Source organism: Hordeum vulgare, chromosome 3H, assembly GCF_904849725.1.
Source record: "Hordeum vulgare subsp. vulgare chromosome 3H, MorexV3_pseudomolecules_assembly, whole genome shotgun sequence".
In the NCBI taxonomy this organism is placed as follows: domain Eukaryota; kingdom Viridiplantae; phylum Streptophyta; class Magnoliopsida; order Poales; family Poaceae; genus Hordeum; species Hordeum vulgare.
The window spans coordinates 271,372,723-271,391,972 of NC_058520.1; the positions used below are offsets into that span (position 1 = coordinate 271,372,723).

The 19,250-nt window shown below is 41.0% G+C and overlaps 1 long non-coding RNA gene across 1 annotated transcript; it reads left to right on the forward strand.

Annotated features, from left to right (window-relative positions):
* Window positions 1-16,521: 16,521 nt before the first annotated feature.
* On the forward strand, window positions 16,522-19,033 carry LOC123439868. Its single transcript, XR_006630202.1, has 3 exons — window positions 16,522-16,921; window positions 16,994-17,226; window positions 18,912-19,033. It is a non-coding gene; the product is annotated as an uncharacterized LOC123439868 (long non-coding RNA).
* Window positions 19,034-19,250: the final 217 nt, after the last annotated feature.

The window sequence follows — 19,250 nt, forward strand, 5'->3', positions numbered from 1 at the left end:
TTAGTAAAAGCTTTATTTTTTTTCATATGCATTAGGTGAATTTAGCATGGATTGTAACAAATAAATACATTGAATCAAAGAACAACTATCATAATTAAAGTCTTTGTAATCCAAGGGAGTGGGCACATCACTAGTTAAAGTTTTTACCTCTCCAAACCCAATTTTATGCAATTTTTCAACAAGATTTTCACCCTCCGAATTATGAGGATTCCTTTTAGCTAAAGTTGACTCTTCTTCAGTCCCCTGATCATCAAGTTTAGTATTACTAAAGAAGGAAACAATAGAAGACTCGATCATTTTAACATCTACATCATTACTACGAAAGAAATCGCGCAGAATTGCCTTTTCTAAAAATTCTCTTTTAGCTCTTGGCATGGCGATTCTTTTATTACTTTAATCCATGGATACATACAAAGCTTTAATTTATTCATTAACATCAACCTTGGGTGGAAATGTTTTTATCTTGAGATTTTCTACATCATGTGTAATTCTATCAATGCTCCTAGACATATCATCAATATTACTCAATTTTTCTTCTATCATAGTGTGTAAAATTTTGTCAGAATTAATCAATTCTTTAATATTATTCTCAAGATTAGAGGGCATCCTATTATTATTATAATAATTTCCATAGGAATTGCCATAATTACTCGAGGACCTTCCAAGAAACGACATATAATTAAAATTACCCATATAAGCATTATTATTTAAGTTATTTCGTGAGACAAAATACACATCTGCGGGATTGTTATTTTGCTAAATCAAAGTAGATAAAAGCACATCATTAAAATAGACAGGAGCATTTTTACTTGCAACCAATTTCATAAGTGCATCAACTTTTTCACTCAAAGTGCTAATCTCTTCAATAGAATTAACCTTTTTACTAGTAGGTGCTCTTTCGGTATGCCATTGTGAATATTTACCATGATATTATCAAGTAATTTGGTAGCTCAACCAAAATTAATTTACATAAAAGTACCACCCGTGGCGTAGTGTGAAAGATTTTTAGAAACAAAATTCAATCCAGCATAAAAAATATATAATCATCCATGGATTTAAACCATGAGTAGGACAATTTCTTGGCATTAATTTCATTATTTCCCAAGATTTTGAAACATATTCATGCTCAAGTTTCTTGAAATTCATAATTTTATTTCTAAGGGAAATAATTTTCGCGGGAGGAAAAATCTTAGTAATGAAAGCATCTTTGCACTTATCCATGAATCAAAACTATTGTGTGGCAAAGATGAAAACCAATTTTTTGCAAGATCCTTAAAGCGAAAGGAAATAATTCGAATTTCACAATATTATTGTCCACATCTTTTTTATTTTGCATGTCACACAATTCTACAAAAATGTTTAGATGGGACGTGGCATCCTTATTAGGACTACCACAAAATTGCTAGTTCATAACAATATTCAATAAAGAAAAATTGATATCATAAGACTCCGCACTATTGGCGGGAGGAGCAACCGGAGTATTAATAATACCATTATTAGTAGTATTAGAAAAACCACACAAGTTGGTATTTTCTTGAGTCATCGTGACTACCCAAATAAGATCACAAGCAAACAAAAGATCAAACAAAAAAAGGCAAATAAAAAATATTTCTTCATTTTTCTAAGAACTTTTTAGAAGTGGGGGAGATGAAAACGAGAGGCAACTTGCAAATAAGGTAATTGCAAGTATATGAGATTTTATGCGTAGGTACTTGATAGATGCTAATCATGTCTCCCTCGTAACGTCGCTAGAAATTCTTCCTGCTACTTGTGAGTTGCGTTGGGATTTCCCCAAAGAGGAGGGGATCATCCAGTATACTAAAGATAAGTATTTACCTCAGTTATGAAACCAAGGTTATCAATCTAGTAGGAGAACCAAGCAACACTATATAAATAACACCTGGACACAAACAACAATTACTTGCAACCCAACGCATAGAGGGGTTGTCAATCCCTCAACGGTATTGAGATAGATTAAATTACATAGGATTTGATAAATGGAGCAAGGTATTTTTTTTGTTTTAACATATGATAGAAAATAGACCCCGGGGCCATAGTTTTCACTAGAGGTTTCTCTCGAGAAAATAACATACGGTGGGTAAACAAATTAATGTTGGGCAGTTGATAGAAAAGCGAATAATCCTGACGATATCGAAGGAAATGATCATGTATATAGGTATCACATCAAAGATTAGTAGACCGAATCATACCTGCTTCTACTACTATTAATCCACATATCGACCGCTATCTAGCATGCATCTAGTGTATTTAGTTCATGGGAAAATGGAGTAATGCATTAAGAATGATGACATGATGTAGACAAGATAAACTCATATATGAATAAACCCCATCTTGTTACCCTTAATAGCAATGATACATGCATGTCATGTATCTCTCTGTCACTGAGATTGAGCACCGCAAGATCAAACCCATCAAAAAGCACCTCTTCCATGGCAAGATAAATCAATCTAGTTGGCTAAACCAAACCAATAAATCGGGGAAGAAATACGAGGCTATAATATCATGCACCAAAGAGTTCAAAGAAGACTCAAACAATATTCATGGATAGATCAAATCATAAACTAACAATTCATCGGATCCGAACAAACACACCGCAAAAAGAGTGACATCAAATAGATCTCCAAGAATATCGAGGAGAACATTGTATTGAAGAACAAAAAGAGAGAAGAAGCCATATAGATACTAACTACGGACCCATAGGTCTGTGGTAAACTACCCAAGGATCATCGGAGGGGTAGCAAGGATTATGAAGAACCCATCCGTGATTGTTTCCCCCTCTGACAGAGTATCGAAAAAGGCATCTAGATTGGATCTCATGGTTCTGGAACTTGCAGTAGCGGAAGAAGTATTTTTCGAGTCCTGTAGGGTTTATGCTATTTTAGTGTATTTATAGAGTCGGGGGAAGGTCAAGGCAGTTCCCATGGGCCTCCTCTCATGGCATCCAGAAGTTTACAGAGTCTCTTCTTGCTAGAAAAATTCTTCAAAAAGTTCATGGCATTTGGACTTTGTTTGGTATTGATATTCTGCAAACTAAACAAACAAGCAAAAAACAACAGCTGGCACTGGCACTAAGTTAATAGGTTAGTCCCAAAAAATGATGTAAAGTTGCTACTAAATGTAATAAAACATCCAAGTTTGATAACATAATAACATGGAACAATCAAAAATTATAGATACACTGGAGAGGTGTGAGCCGACAGATGTTGATTGATTGTACTTGGGGACGCGACCTGAGTCAAATGGGGTATGAAGGGAATTTCACCTGGTGTGCCGACAACAGCTCCCTGAGTGGGTGCATCTAGAGGTGTTTCAAACAAACAATTTGGCTCAAAAGTCGATGGCAAATGACTCGGATGCCTTCTCTTATGAACGACGAAGTCAAAATGAATTGCCTCCGCCTTTAGGCACTCCGAATTAATTACTCAGGATGTAGGCCTACAGCTATGCCATACGAGTGTTTTCTGCATTGATATCATCCTGGACCTTAGACATTTGCTCACGGAGCTTCACAAGTGCCATGCTACGCTCGTCCAATTTTTCCACAGTTACTCGATCTGCCAAGAAAGTGCTCAGGGCAGTTGCCAGACTCACCAAGGCTTGAGTTGGCATCTAGTTTGAGTCGGCTGCGTCGGGAGCCGCCGTTGAAGGGTCGTTCATCCCTGTTGCTCCAAGCGACATGGTATCTTCAGTTGTTGTCGTGCCTACACCTCCAGCCATATAGTCATCCGCATGGCGAGCGTCTCATAAGCCTCTGGATGAACTCATCGTTGGAGTAGTCCCAACCTATCCTCAAATAGCGGAAGAATCAACTCAATTTTTGAAAGCATATATGCTCCCTTGGTGGTTTTGATAATTCATGAAAACATACATTATCTCTTGGACTAATACTTTTACCTAGTATATTTCAGATATAGACCATAGAGAGGATTGGCTAAGGATTGTGTGGAGAAGCCCCAAGGAAGGAAAGGGATATGATTGGTCAAGCTTCAAGCTTCAATACTCTGCATTTTACTTTATATGAGCCATAAAAAAACCAATACTATGAAAAGGGGATGAGGTATCTATGCTAATCTAGTTTCTCATGTGCATAGAGGTAGCCTCCAAAAATACTCATACAATCTCCCAAAAAATCTCTATCAACGCCTATACATCAAAATCGGTGCCACCAAGATTTTCCATTGGCCATACCGATTTTCCTGTGAGACACAACCTATGCAAAAACCGTAAGGTCTCGGTTCCACCAACTTTCCATTCATTGCAACCAAAATCAGTGAGCAACTTATTGGTTAGCCATTTTAAAGAATCGATACCACCGAGTTTTGAGAATTGGTCTCACCGAGATTTGGACCAACTTTCTCGTTAGCCATATTGAAGAATCGGTCCCACCAAATTCTGAGAATTCATCTCATCGAGTTTTGGACCAACTGTGTGGTTAGCCATTTTCAAGAATTGGTACCACCGAGTTTTGAGAAGCGGTCTCACCGACATTTGGAAACTGCCTAGGACACCCATATCAGTACTGTTGAGATTTATATATCAATCTCACCGAAAAGACAAAAGTTGCCACATTTTGCACTTGTCGGTGCCACCAAGTTTTACTTTGGTTTCACTGAGTTGGGAAATAATGTGACGGTTGGATTTTTGGAGATCCCTATATATACCCCTCCACCACCTCTCAATCATAGAGGAAGCACTCAGAACACACATACACTTTCCATATCCATTTTCTAGGAGAGAGCCACCTACTCATGTGTTGCCATCAAGATATTCCATTCCTACCATATTAATCTTGATTTTTGGCCTCACCAAGTTTCTTTCCACTCAATCAATCTCTCCTACCAAAGCCAAACATGTGGGAGAGTGATTGAGTGTTGAGGAGACTATCTTTTGAAGCACGAGAGCAAGGAGTTCATCGTACTACCATATCTATTACCTTTTGGAGAGTGGTGTGTCGTAGATTGGATAGGTGTCGCTTGGGAGCCTCCTACTTCATGTTCTGGAGTTGAACCAAGAAGTTTGTACATGCAAGGAGATTGCCCACTTTGTGAAGATCTACCCCGAGTGAGGCTACTCCTTCATGGACGTAAGCCATGATAGAATAGACAAGGTTACTTCTCTGTGGACCCTTCGTGGGTAGAGCCCTCCATGGACTCTCATGGTTGTTACCCTCCGTGGGTTGAAGTCCCCATCAATGTGGACGTACGATAGCACCACCTATCAAAACCACACCAAAAATCACGGTGTCCATCTTTTTGTTTGATATTCCTAAACTCTACTCCTTACTTCACATGTGCATGTCTTTAATTTCCGCTGCTATACTCGTGGATTTTCATGTGAAGGGTGTGATTGACTTGCTTTAAATGCTAAAATTTGCAAACAATTAAAATTGGAAAAAGGCTAGGTTAAATTTGTCAAGTAGTCTATTCAGTCCCCCCCCTATAGACATCCCTTCTAGTGCTCCCTCAACTGGTATTAGAGCCAGGTTTTCATAGTCTTGTTATAATCACCATTGGAGGAAGATGGATGTGTCTAGTTGGGGGAATCTTAGTTGTAGAGTACCTATTCTCAATGGGGCATACTATAGTCAATGGAAAGGTGAAATGCTTGATATATTTGATGTTCAATTTGAGCAAATATATTGAAAATCGCTATGTTCCTCCCATTGATCCCATTCACCCTTCTCATGATGAAGAAGTTAATATGCTTGGTAATCTTAAAACTGTTAATCTCATCATTAGAAGACTGCCAAGAAATGTGCTTATACTTTGTGGAAAGGTTTGGAGAAAAGATATACCGACTAGTCCTTGAAAAATCTTGATGTCCTTCTCAAAAAATATTTTTTCTTTCACAAAATGAAGCCCAATGATCCCAATTTTGATAATTTTCTATTTGAGCTTTGTGACATCATGCGTACTAAAGGAGGTGTCATTACTATCAATAACATCATCACTGAAGCCATTCACATTCACAAAATTGAACGTTGTTATGGTAGAAACTCTAACGAATCTCTTGATTTTTGTGAGGAGGATATTCCATTCCAAAATGACAGTGTGGAGCATGACTAGTACGAGGAAGACGAGAAGTTTGACATCGAATATGAGAAGACCATGAGGAGCCTAAGTCTCATGGCAACCTTAGAGACTACATGGCTGGAGGAAAGGAGTGGATTCTTGACAGTGGATGCACCGATTACATGACCAGAGATAAAGACATGTCTCGTGAGATCACACAAAACCATGGACTATGAAGGTATGTGACTTTCGGAGACGACTCCAAGGGTATGGTACTTGGTATCAGTAAGGTCGCCATATTTCACGATACTTACATTCAAATTGTCATGCTTGTTGAATCCCTTGGCTGCAATTTTCTTTCCATATCTAGATTGACAAATTTTGGTTTCAATGTTCTATTTATGGAAGTTGATTGCCAAGTGTTTCGTCTTGATAATCATAACATGGTATTTACTGGTATCCATAGAGGTGATCTATACATTGTCGATTTCACTAAAAATCCAAACCTCGTACATGTCTTATTGCAAAATCTTCTAAAGGTTGGTTATGGCATAGAAGGATAGGGCATGTTGGCATGCATAATCTTGACTGGCTCATCAAAGGTGATCGTATGCTTGGTGTTAAAGATGTTATCTTTGACAAAGATAGATTTGTAGTGCTTGTCAATCAGGAAAATAAGTCGGTGGAAGTTATCCCATGAAGAACATCATGACTACTAAAAGGTCACTCGAGCTGCTTCACATGGATCTCTTTGGTCCCAACACTTACAAGACCCTCGGTGTAAATTCTTTTGGTCTAGTTATTGTTGATGATTTTTCCAGATTTACGTGGGTACTCTTTCTTGATGACAAGTCACACGTACAACAGATCTGCACGAACTTTGCTCGTGAAGCCCAAAATTAGTTAGAAGTGAAGATCAAGAAAGTTTAGAGCAATAATGGGTTGGAGTTGTAGAACACAAACATTGATACGTTTCTTGACGAAGAGGGTATCACGCATGAGTTCTCAATGACATACACCTCAACAAAACGGAGTTGTTGAGAGGAAGAACCGGACTCTACTAGAGATGGCTAGAAAGATGCTTGATGAATACAAGATGCCAAGATACTTTTGGGAAGAAGCCGTGGAAATAGCTTGTCATGCCACCAACCGACTCTACGTACACAAGTTGCTAGGTAAAACGAATTACGAGCTACTCACCTTTAACAAACCCCAAGTTGGATACTTTCGAGTATTCGGCTCAAAGTGCTGCATTCTTGATAATCATCGTTGTTCTAAATTTGCTCCTAATTCTGCTGAAGGTTTCCTAATTCGTTACAGATCAAACTCTCACACTTAACGTGTCTACAACAACTTCACTCAAAAAGTTGAAGAGACGGTAGATGTAAAGTTTAATGAATCTAATGGTTCGCAAGTCATACAATTGCCAAATGATGTAGGAGATAATGAACCTTTGCAAGCCATCAAGACTTGTCCATCATCAAGATTCATCCCATGGAGGTGAAGGAAAGTACTTCATCAGCACAAGTGGAAGCTCCTACTTCACGTCAATTCGAACCACAAAAGATCTGGAAGCATCCACAATTGGTACACAACATGATGAAGAAGATGAAGAAGTACATCATGAGGATCCACCTCAACCTTCCTCCCCACCACCTCAAGTATATGAGACCTTCAATAAAATGAAGAAGAAGATGAGGAGGAGGAAGCTCCACAATCCAAGAGGAAAAAGTTGTCACGGGTTCGAGCACACATGGACAAGAATCATCCTCTGAGTCAACTCTTTGGTTACATACAAACTGGGAGAATCACTCGCTCAAAAACTCGTTTAGCTAATTTTTGTGAGAATTACTCATTCATCTCTAGCATTAACCCTATGAAGGTAGAAGAAGCACTTCAAGAGCCAAATTGGGTGAATGCCATGCACGAAGAGCTACGTAATTTCAAGAGGAATGAACTTTGGACACTTGTGGAGAAACCAAAGGATGAGCACAACATGATTGGTACAAAATGGGTTTTCGAAACAAGCGAGATGAAGATGGTTAAGTAGTACGCAACATGGCACGTCTCGTAGCTGTCGGTTTCATGCAAGTCAAAGGTATGGACTACGGTAAGACATATGCCTTCGTTGGTAGACTTGAAGCCATTCGTATTCTTATCGCTTATGCCAATCACCATGATATCACTCTTTATCAAATTTATATCAAAATTAATTTTCTAAATGGTGAAGTTGAGGAGGAAGTTGATGAAAAACAACCTCCCAGATTTGTGAACCCTAAGAAACCTAATCATGTTTATAAACATTGTAAATCTTTATATGGTCTTGAGCAAGCCCCTCGAGCTTGGTACAAATTCCTAACAAAGTTTCCAATTGAAAAAGGTTTTGAGATTGGTAAAATTTATGCAACCTCATTCAATAGAAGAGTTAATTTCAAATTATTCGTGTGCCAAATTTATTTGGATGATATTATCTTTGGATCTACTAACCAACATTTTAGTGAGATTTTTGGAATGTTGATGACCGAGAAGTATGAGATGTCCATGATGTGTGAGCTGAAATTCTTCCTTGGTTTGCAAATCAAACAAACGAGAGAAGGTACGTTTATCTATCAAACCAAGTACGCCAAGGGCTTGATGAAGAAGTTCACCATGCAAGAGTGCAAAGGTATGAGAACTTCCATTCCTACTAGTGGACATGTTGATCTCACCACGGAGGAAAAACCGGATGATCAAAAGGTTTATCAATGAATTATTGGTTCATTGCTATATCGATGTGCCTCCCATCCCGATATTATGCTTAGTGTTTGCATGTGTGCCCGATATGAAGCGGCACCTAAGGAGGGTCATCTAAAGGCTATGAAAAGAATTGTGAGATACTTGATACACACACCAAACTTGGGCATATGGTATCCCAAGGGGTCTTCTTTTAATCATGTTTTCTATTCCGACTCAGACTATGCCAGAGACAAGGTTGATAGAAAATCTACCTCGGGTACATGTAAATTTCTTGGGAGATCTCTAGTGTCTTGGTCATCCAAGAAACGAAACTAGGTATCTATATCTACCACTGAAGCGGAATACATTGCCGCTGGATCATGTTTTGCGCAATTATTATGGATGATGCAAATTCTTAAGGATAATGGCATTCATGTGAAACATGTTCCATTGTTGTGCGACAATGAAAGTGCTATCAAAATTGGCCATAGTCCCGTGCAACATTCTCTAACTAAACATATTCAAGTTCAACATAATTTCATCCGTGATCATGTTGGTAAAGGAGATACTGATCTCAAGCATGTTCATATCTACAAACAATTGCCTGATATATTTACCAAGCCACTTGACGAGAAATTGTTTTGTCACTTGAGGAGTGGGTTCAACATCATTGATGCTTCAAAATCGAGTTAGACTCACTCGGATGCATGTAAGGGCATGAGCTTACTTGATAAAGCTTTACACCAAGTAATTAGGTAAAGCAACTCCAGAGATATGAAGACATTAAAATGCCTAACAAAAAATGGTAAGCACATTTTGCGCTTAACGATGAGTACGACCTATGATCAAGCAATCTTGCTTGACTCCTCAAGTCATATAGACTAATATAGGTGACCTAGTATCCGCCTAACATCTAGATGAAGTTTCGTGTATGGTTCATATTCTCATTGCATGCTTTCTTGGAACGATTCAATCCTCATCTAATTGTGAAAATTATTTGTGAAAACTCATTGAAAATCATTTGAACCCTCTATGAGAGTTTTGGCCAAATATCTTAGATTTTTTCTTACAAAATGGCCAGGAAGGATTTATCAAAGCTTTGAAATCATCCCACAATTGTAATCCCATATTTTCAAGTAGCTAAGTTTCTTTTTGCAAGTCGATCTCTTTGAGTTGGGAAAATCGGTCGTGTCGATTTCTCCCAGAGGCCTAATATTCACTCCCGATTCTATCAAACTAGTTTGCCTCACTGACTCCAAAATATTTATTCTACCTGTGATTCTAATGATAATCTCAATTTTATCAGAATGGGGAGAAACTTCTAATATAAGGGGGAGAAACGTACAGGATCCCTACATAAAGGGCAAGAAATTTCAAGGAACCCTTACCTATAGAAAGGGGGAGGAATTTCTAGGAACCCTTACTAATAGAAAGTGGGAGAAATTTCAGGGAACCCTTATCTATACTCAAGGGGGGTGGGGGGAAATCAAGGAACCCTTATCAAAGGAAGAAGAATCCAGTATCCCTTCCACTCAAAGGACACCTACCCTCTGACCTTTTTAGGAATTTAATGCCAAAGGGGGAGAAATATATCAAAGCTCCTAAGCTTCCAAAGGGAGAAATATTTTCCAAGGGGAGAAAAATATATTCATGGTGGTAAATATCATTAATGGGAGAGACATCAAAGGAAGAGAAATCCTTAAGAGGGAGAGTAATCTAAGCTTATCCTTACCCTAAGGAGAGTTATGTAAGAACTACTTTGGATTGAACTTGTCTCATCCTACCTACTCCCAATATCTACATGCTATGATTTAGGGGAGAGGAAATCCTACATATTCATACTTGGGGGAGAAAGTTCTAAATATTCTTGGAGACATATCTATCATCAAATCCCATTTTCAACATGTCTTCCATGTCTTGGTACTATTGAAGCTCTTTGAATCTTTACAATAGAATACTCTTGTGTTCTCTAACAATTGTTTTCTAAAGTGTATTCCTATTCCTAAGGTGCCCAAGAACCTCTAGGTAAGTATATGCATGATATCCTTGCTCAGGATGATCTCTTATCTCTTGCACATATGGTTTGCAAGAGTGAGTCTTGAACATGGAAATCCTTCATTTGCATATGTTTGATGCATATAGACAAGATTCACATGACTTGTCTTATCCCTTCTACTATATTTGTGCCCATGCAGTTCAAAGCAAACATCTGTTAAAAGGGATTGAACACATTTAGGGCGAGCTTATAGCAGTCATGTATCTTGCAAAGCTATCATATTCTAATGCCTATATCTATTTGAAGATTTGGTTGTATGTTGTCATCAATTACCAAAAAAGGGGAGATTGAAAGCAGATATGCTAACTTGGTGGTTTTGATAATCCATGACAACATATATTATCTCTTGGACTAATACTTTTAGCTACTATATTTCAGATATAGTCCACAGAGAGGATTGGCAAAGGATTGTGTGGAGATACCTCGAAGAAGGTAAGGGATACGATTGGACAAGCTTCAAGCTTCAAGAATCTACATTTTACTTTATGTGAGAAATCACAATTGAGTCCATAGGAAAGTGAATACTATCAAAAGGGGATGATGTATTTATGATGATCTCGTTGCTCAAGTGCTTAGAGGTAGCCACCAAAAATAATCATCCAATCTCCCACAAAATTATCTGTCCAAAGCCTATACATCAAAATCGGTGCCACAAAGATATTCCATTTGGCAATATTGATTTTCATGTGAGATAGAACCTATGCCACGACCCTAAGGTCTTGCTGAACCAACTTTCCATTCGGTGCAACCGAAATCAGTAACCAACTCTTTGGTTAGCCATTTCCAAGAATTGGTACCACTGAGTTTTGAGAATTGGTCTTACCGAGATTTGGAGCAACTTTCTCGTTAGCCATTTTCTAGAATCGGTCCCACCGAGTTTTGAGAATTGGTCTCACATAGTTCTGGACCAACTCTCTAGTTAGCCCTTTTCAAGAATTGATGCCGCCGATTTTTGAAAATAGGCCTCGCCGAGATTTGGAAACTTCCTAGGACACACATACAGATACCACCGAGATTTATATATCGGTCTCACCGAAGACACAAAATTTGCCACATTTTGCACTAGTCGGTGCCACCGAGTTTTACTTCGGTTTTACTGAGTTGGGAAATAATGTTGTAACAGTTCGATTTTCGTAGATGCCTATGTATACCCCTTCACCACCTCTCAGTCGTTGAAAAAGCACTCAGAACACACATACACTTGTCGTATTCATTTTTCTGAGAGAGAGCCACCTACTGATGTGTTGAGATCAAGATATTCCATTCCTACAACATGAATCTTAATTTCTAGCCTACCCAAGTTGCTTTCCACCCAATCAATCTCTTCTACCCAAGACAAATCTGTAAGGAAGTGATTGAGTGTTGAGAAGACTATCTTTTGAAGAACAAGAGCAAGGAGTCAACCGTACTACCGCATCTATTACCTTTTGGAGAGTGGTGTCTTCTAGATTAGTTAGGTATCGCTTGGGAGCCTCCTAGTTCGTGTTGTGGAGTTGAACGAAGAAGTTTATACAAGGAAGGAGATCGCCTACTTCATGCTTATCTACCCCGAGTGAGGCTAGTCCTTCATGGACGTAAGCCGTAATGGAATAGACAAGGTTGCTTCTCCATGGGACCTTCGTGGGTTGATGCCTCCATGGATTCTCATGGTCGTTACCCTTCATGGGTTGATGTCTCCATCAACATGGACGTACGATAGCACCACCTATCAGAACCACGCCAAAAATCACCGATCCATCTTTGTGTTTGATCTTCCTAAACTCTACTCCTTACTTTACATGTGCATGTCTTTACTTTCTGCTGCTATACTCATATACATGCATGTGTAGGCTGTGATTGACTTGCTTTAAATGCTAAAATTTGCCAACAATTATAATTGGGAAAATGATAGGTTTTAATTTATCAAGTAGTATATTCACCCCTCACTAGACGTCCCTCCTAGTGATCCCTTAGTTTCACCGATGATGGACTCACCATCAGAGTAGATAAGGCTATCACAGTCGGATGCGTAATTCCCCGGTAGATCGATTATGCGAGTGAAATTAATGTAAATGTTAGTTCGGACGACTTGTGCCTGGTCGGGTTGAGAGCGACGAGCCGGCTCGACAATGTCGATGAATATGTTCGGCTCTGGACCAGATTTGCTCATCTTGCTAATGAAGGCATGAATCTTGCCGAAGGGTACCCACTACCCGTACTCGATTGAGTCGTTCTCGAAGCCCGAGCTCGAGTCATCGATGTATAGCTTGCCACGACAGCCCTTTGTCATCCGGCCGATCACATATCCCTTGATCCCTTGGAGAGATCCCTCCAAGAACTCAACACCATCATGTCCAAGCCCCAAGTTGGGCGCCAACTGTCCTGTTTTTGTCATGATAGATGTCTTCGTGAAAGGATGAAATCTAGGAGCCATTGCAACTAGGTGGTCGCTTGAACGGGATTGATCGGGAACAAAGGACACCCGTTTACCCAGGTTCGGCCCCTCACGGTGGAGGTAAAGACCTGCTTCCTGCTTGATTGATATTCATGTCCGTCTCGACTACAAGGGTGCGTATTCTATAAACTAGCTATTGAGATATTACAAATTGGATCTGTCTCTTTGGACCCGAGGGCTAGCCTTTATATATCCAGGACAAGTCCCCATATTTACATTAAGTCTAGGTCTTGCACGTAGCCTATTCGTGATCGAAGTAGATAACCCCCTAAGCCAGCCTAGGATATGCCCTCTTACATCTTCAGGTCTTCGAGCCAGTGTTCCCTCGGCCGATGAGTGACCCGGCCCTTTCGGTCCTCTAAAGCAGGTCAATAAACTTTCATCATACATGGGCCGACTTACGTCTGGGTCCATGCATGTGATAACCCGTTCTTATAAAGGGCAACTAATGTGAGGAGAAACATCCCCAACACCAAGTCACGACACAATAGATTTCTATGGGTCATTCCCTTGCCTAGGTCATGATGGTGCGATGGAAAATATACCAATCACTTGACAAGACCTGCCTATGGGCCTGCTCAAGGAGAAGCCCGTAGGCCGGATTATATAGAAGGTCCAGAGGGGCGGTTTCCTTATCTAAGGAAACAAGATGAATAAGTGTTCGATTATAATACGGGTTAGCAAGTACAACTCAGAGTCAACTGTAGCCCTAGGGGTTTAACTTGTTATATAAAGGAAAGCCCCTCGGACAAAAAATACTAAGTTGCAATATCTTGAGATCTAGGATAGCCAATTTGCAACCTTGTAATGGCGACCACCATCAATATCAATCAACCAGCAAGTAGATCTTTACCTCCACCATGAGGACCCATTCATGGGTAAACTTGCGTTCTTCGTTCCCGATCAATCACGTTCAAGTGAGCACCTAGTTGTGATGGCGCCTAGACTTAGTCCTTTCACAAGGACATGTGCCATGACAAAACCACAACAATACCCGAGCGAATCTCATAATAAATATTTTCAGAATGTTATTTCGGTTGAGGACAGGATATTACCACTTCCTCTTGAGGTAAAGATACCCCAAACATGCCCCTCAAAGTAATATCCTCCATAGTAACAAGTGACAGTAAATTTTAGCACGTAGAAAAAATGTTTCCTTGCCAAATTCCACTTACCAAAGGTCCTTAACTCCCTTGTAATGGACCGATCTTAAATATATACTACTCCCTCCGTTCCTAAATATAAGTCTTTCAAGAGATTTCACTAGATGACTACATACGAAGCAAAATGAATGAATCTACACTCTAAAGTATGTCTATATACATCCGTATGTAGTGCTTTAGTAGAATCCCTAGAAGGACTTATATTTAGGAATGGAGGGAGTAGAAGATCTTCGCCAGAAGTGGGCCGGGTGGCCCACTACCCACAAGAGCACACTAGGGGGCTGGCGTGCCCTGGTGCCTAGTGGGCACCTGGCAGCCCCTTCTGGTACTTCTTTCTTTCAATATTTTTCATTTATTCCGTAAAAATTCTCCATGGTGAAAGAAGTTTGCCTATCTTGTTGCTTCCAAGCATCTCTTGTTACCCGAGGAGAGTTGTAACACCCCAGAACCGACGCTTTAGAAGATTCCCCTTTTATTCCGTTATCGTCGTGTGATTCGTTTGTTTGACGCGTTCATCATGACATCCTTCGCATCATACGCATTGCATCGGCACTCCGTTGCCGGTATTTTTCAAAACTTGCATCCGTTGTTAGTTACCGGTTCTCTCCGTTTTGTCGTTGACCATTTCGGGACCAACCACATACGCACGTGCCCGCGGCACCAGTAATATTTGTTTTTAAAAGTGTGTACAAACTTTCTCGGATTGGGTTAAAAGTTGGCGTGCGGTCTTAATATTGTGTAGGTAGAGCGCGTGCCAAATTTCGTCGCAATCGGAGTTCGTTTGACGCCCGAACAATTAAACCTATAGTGACACTATAGCCGATCTAAATCGCACATGTTTGAGTATTTTAAAACTTGTTGTGGGGCTACGTGTCGTACGCGCAACCTAGTCCAAAAACCTCTCAGAATCTAAAATATACGGTCATAACCATTGGGTCCGGATCAACCTCGTAATACTCAAACCATCATCAGTTTTTCATTTGGACTTCCTAGTCTACTTATTCTCGACCTTCCGATCGAATCAGAGGGTCCCGATCAGCATCAAAATCTCCCCTACCTATTTAAGCAGTCCATCCCTAACCTAGTTTTGGGCAAACCCTAATTTCTACGGACTTGTTCCATCGCGCCGCCGTTAGCCGCATCTTCCTCGGGATCCACACCTTCAGCCACCGACCAACCAGAGCCACGCCCGACCTTCCCTGTCTTAGAGCATCTCCAACAGCCGCGCTATACAAGCGCCGCACCGTAAAAAAAGCTGTATTTAGCGCGCGCGCGACGCGGCGGCAGCTCCAGCGGGCGCGCAAAAACGGCGCGCGCGCCATTTCCAATTGAGCGCGCTGGCCGAAACGCAATCCCGCGCCCATTATTTGCTGCGCCGGCTCCCGCGCGCGACTCTCCCGCGCTCGCTCCCGCTTTCTTCTGCGCTCTCTCCTGCTCTCTCCTGCGCTGGTTGTGCACTCTCTGCGCTCGCTCTACACTCTCGCGACCGCCCCCATCCGACCGCGCCGCCGCCCCCATCCGACCGCGCCGCCGCCGCCGCCGCTCGCGCCACCGTTCGGCGCTGCCCTGGCCTATCCCCGAGCCGCCGTCGCCGCCCGCGCCCGCCGGCGCTTCCCCGGCCTGTCTCCGCTGCGGCCGCCGCCCGCGCCCCCCGTTCAGGCGCCTCGTATCATGCCATTCGGCGTTCCGTAACATACAATGATCTTCAGAAGGATCTGATTGAAGAGTGGTGGGCATGCATGGACGACAAAGAGCATGATTTGATTGCATTATTTGTATTGTATTGTTCATGAACTATTGGTTGTGTTTATTGCATTATTTGTTGTACTGAACGAGAAACTATTTGTTTGAGTTGTAATAACTATTTATTGTTGATTTATTTTGTTTGTTTGATCGTTTTTCTCACTATTTTTTGAAATGTATATGTGGTTTGTGCCTGCTGCGCGCGCTGCATTTTTAGGCATTGCTGGAGCGCGGCGCGCGCGCTGCATTATAACGCGGCTGTTGGATCCAGCGTCTATCCCTGAGCTAAACCAGCCCATTTTTTTGAGGCGGGACGGGTGTTGGAGATGCTCTTAATCCGAGTCGCGCCATTCCAAAGGAACCACCGGAGCACTAGTTCGTCTGGCCTCCTCCTCGCGCAGCCCCTCGGAGGCAATAGAGCCACCGAAGAAGAGCAGTCGCCGCCTCCCCTTGCCACTCCGGCAGTAGCAGGAGCAGGAGCTCCCGCAGCCGCGCACGCACTCGTGGAACTGCTCGTCCCTGTGCCATCTCTCATTCGCCTTGCGGGGCACACCCGGGGACCTCCTCGCCGGACCAACAAGACTGTTCCCTTCATCTCCATCCTCCCCCGATCCCCTTTGTTTCCGTCCTTAACACCAAGCTCTCTCTCTCTATCTCTGCATGGATAGGAGGATGCCTAGCTTTCTTCGGTCGCCGTTCGAGACACCATCATCGTCGATCTACGTGTACCTCCAGGACCCGCCCCAACACTGCTGCATCCTCTTCTTCCACCCAGGAAGTTCGTGTCTTGCCCTCTACCTCCCTTCCACGCTCCTCCCCTCTCTAATCCGGCCATGATCGCCATGCACAGGCACCTCGAAGATTGCCCCGTCGCGCTGGAGCTTGCTTGCCGCCGTGCCACAAGGCTGTCTCGCCTCGGATCCATCGAGATCGGCATCCTCTCCACCGAATCGGGCTTCCCTCGCCCGTTCTCTGCCTCCTCTCGATCCCGCGTCGACCAAGACCCCGGCCCTGACCTCCCCCACCGTTCCCAACATTGCCATGGCAGCGGTCTCTATATTCCCGATATGAGCACCTCCCTTCGTAAGTGAATTTCGTTTTGTACTAGATTCATTCAGCACATGAAGTTAATTAGTGTAGCCATTGCTTTACTGCACCAAAACATAGCTAGCCGAGTTGGCTAACAAAGCCAGCATCGCCGCAAGAGGTCCTAGGTTCGAGACCAAAGTTACAGCGCCAACGACACGTGGGACCCAGCCCCCCTAGTTGACCTTTCTACATTGACTATGTTAATACCCCTATGCCCACTTGCCAAAGATAGTGGCTATCACAATCGGTGTCTATTTGTTTCTTTTTTCAGTTTAAAACGGCCCAATTTTATAAAATAATTTAGAGTTTTGTAAGATTCACGTTTCTTTTTTCAATTTAAAACGGCACAATTTTACAAAATAATTTAGAGTTTTGTAAAATTCATGTAAATTCAACCGTGCATCATATGAAAGACCTGCTATGTATGAATTTTGCTTAGAATTATGTCTAGTTTAACAATTTCCAACTTTCATTTGTGTTTCAAATATTTAATAAGCTGTTTTCATTTAATTTGCATAAATGCCATGTCAAAACGATTTAATTCATATCTAATTAACTATGCCATGCCAACGACACGTGGGACCCGGCACCCTAGTTGACCTTTCTATATTTACTATGTTAACACCCCTATGCTCACTTGTCAATGATAGTGGCTATCACAGTCGGTGTCTATTTGTTTCTTTTTTCAATTTAAAACTGTCCAATTTTACAAAATAATTTAGAGTTTTGTAAAATTCATGTAAATTCAACCGTTCATCATATGAAGACATGCTATGTATGAATTTTGCTCAGAATTGTGTCTAGTTTAACAATTTCCAACTTTCATCTGTGTTTAAAATATTTAATAAGTTGTTTTCATGTAATTTGCATAAATGCCATGTCAAAACGATTTAATTCATAACTAATTAACTATAGCCCCGATTAAAATGATCCACATATTTAACTTGATTCATAAAATGTGTAGAATAACATTGTGATATTTACTTTGTTGTTTAACTACTCTAAAATTGTGTTATAGGTAGAATAATACCGAAACCTTAATTTGCATATGGCGACGTTCCGAGATCGTGATTTGTTGTTCCGGCCTCATTTGAACTTGCATAGAATTTCATGTGGTTTCATAATATCCTGTTGCATCCATGCTTTAACATGCTTGCGGCTGTCATTTGCATTCATTTTGCATTCATGGCATATTATTTTGTGATGATCATATCTTTTAGACCGTAGCTCCATTTTAGATGATCTATATATGTAAATCGATTAGAATAACATGTAGAATCACATGGTATACTTTATTTTGCTGTTTAAGAATATATAAAATGTGTTTAGTTTAGATCTGAAGCAATTTCTAAATTTACATATGGGGTCACTTCGGAAATACTATAAGTTGCTTCCGACCTCATTTAAAATGCCTAGGTAGATAGTTAAATATACTTCACCTCTTGCCATGTTAAAAACATTTAACATTGTTGAGTACCTAACGGGAATGAATTAAGTAATTTAAATATGGAGTTTCGTCCATATGCAACTGGCTGCATATTGAGCTTCATTTAATGTGTAATGGTTGGTTGTTGTGCCTTGCCATACCATGCATAAGTAATTGAACATGCATCATTTTATTTGTGCATCATGTTATGCAAAAGTGGTGGTGTTTATCGTGTATTGGTCGTTGTTTCCAGATTGTTTCCTCTCGATAGAGTCCCAAACCGCTTCAGAGTGTAAGCATTTGTTCGACTACGTCGGTTCGTCTACTTCACAGATTCGTTCTTCTTCCACGCGCGATCATAGGCAAGATGATCATTTACCTACATACCACTACGATCATTGCTATGCTAGCTGTCTCATTTATATCGCTATGTCTCGCTGCCTATCACCTGTTATGTCAAGCCTCCCAACATTGCTATGAAAAGTTTCTAACCCCTTCACATCCCAGCAAACCTCTATCTGGTTATGTTATCGTTTGCTCAACCTTCTTATAGCGTTGCTAGTTGCAGGTGTAGTTTCTTCCATGTGACAAC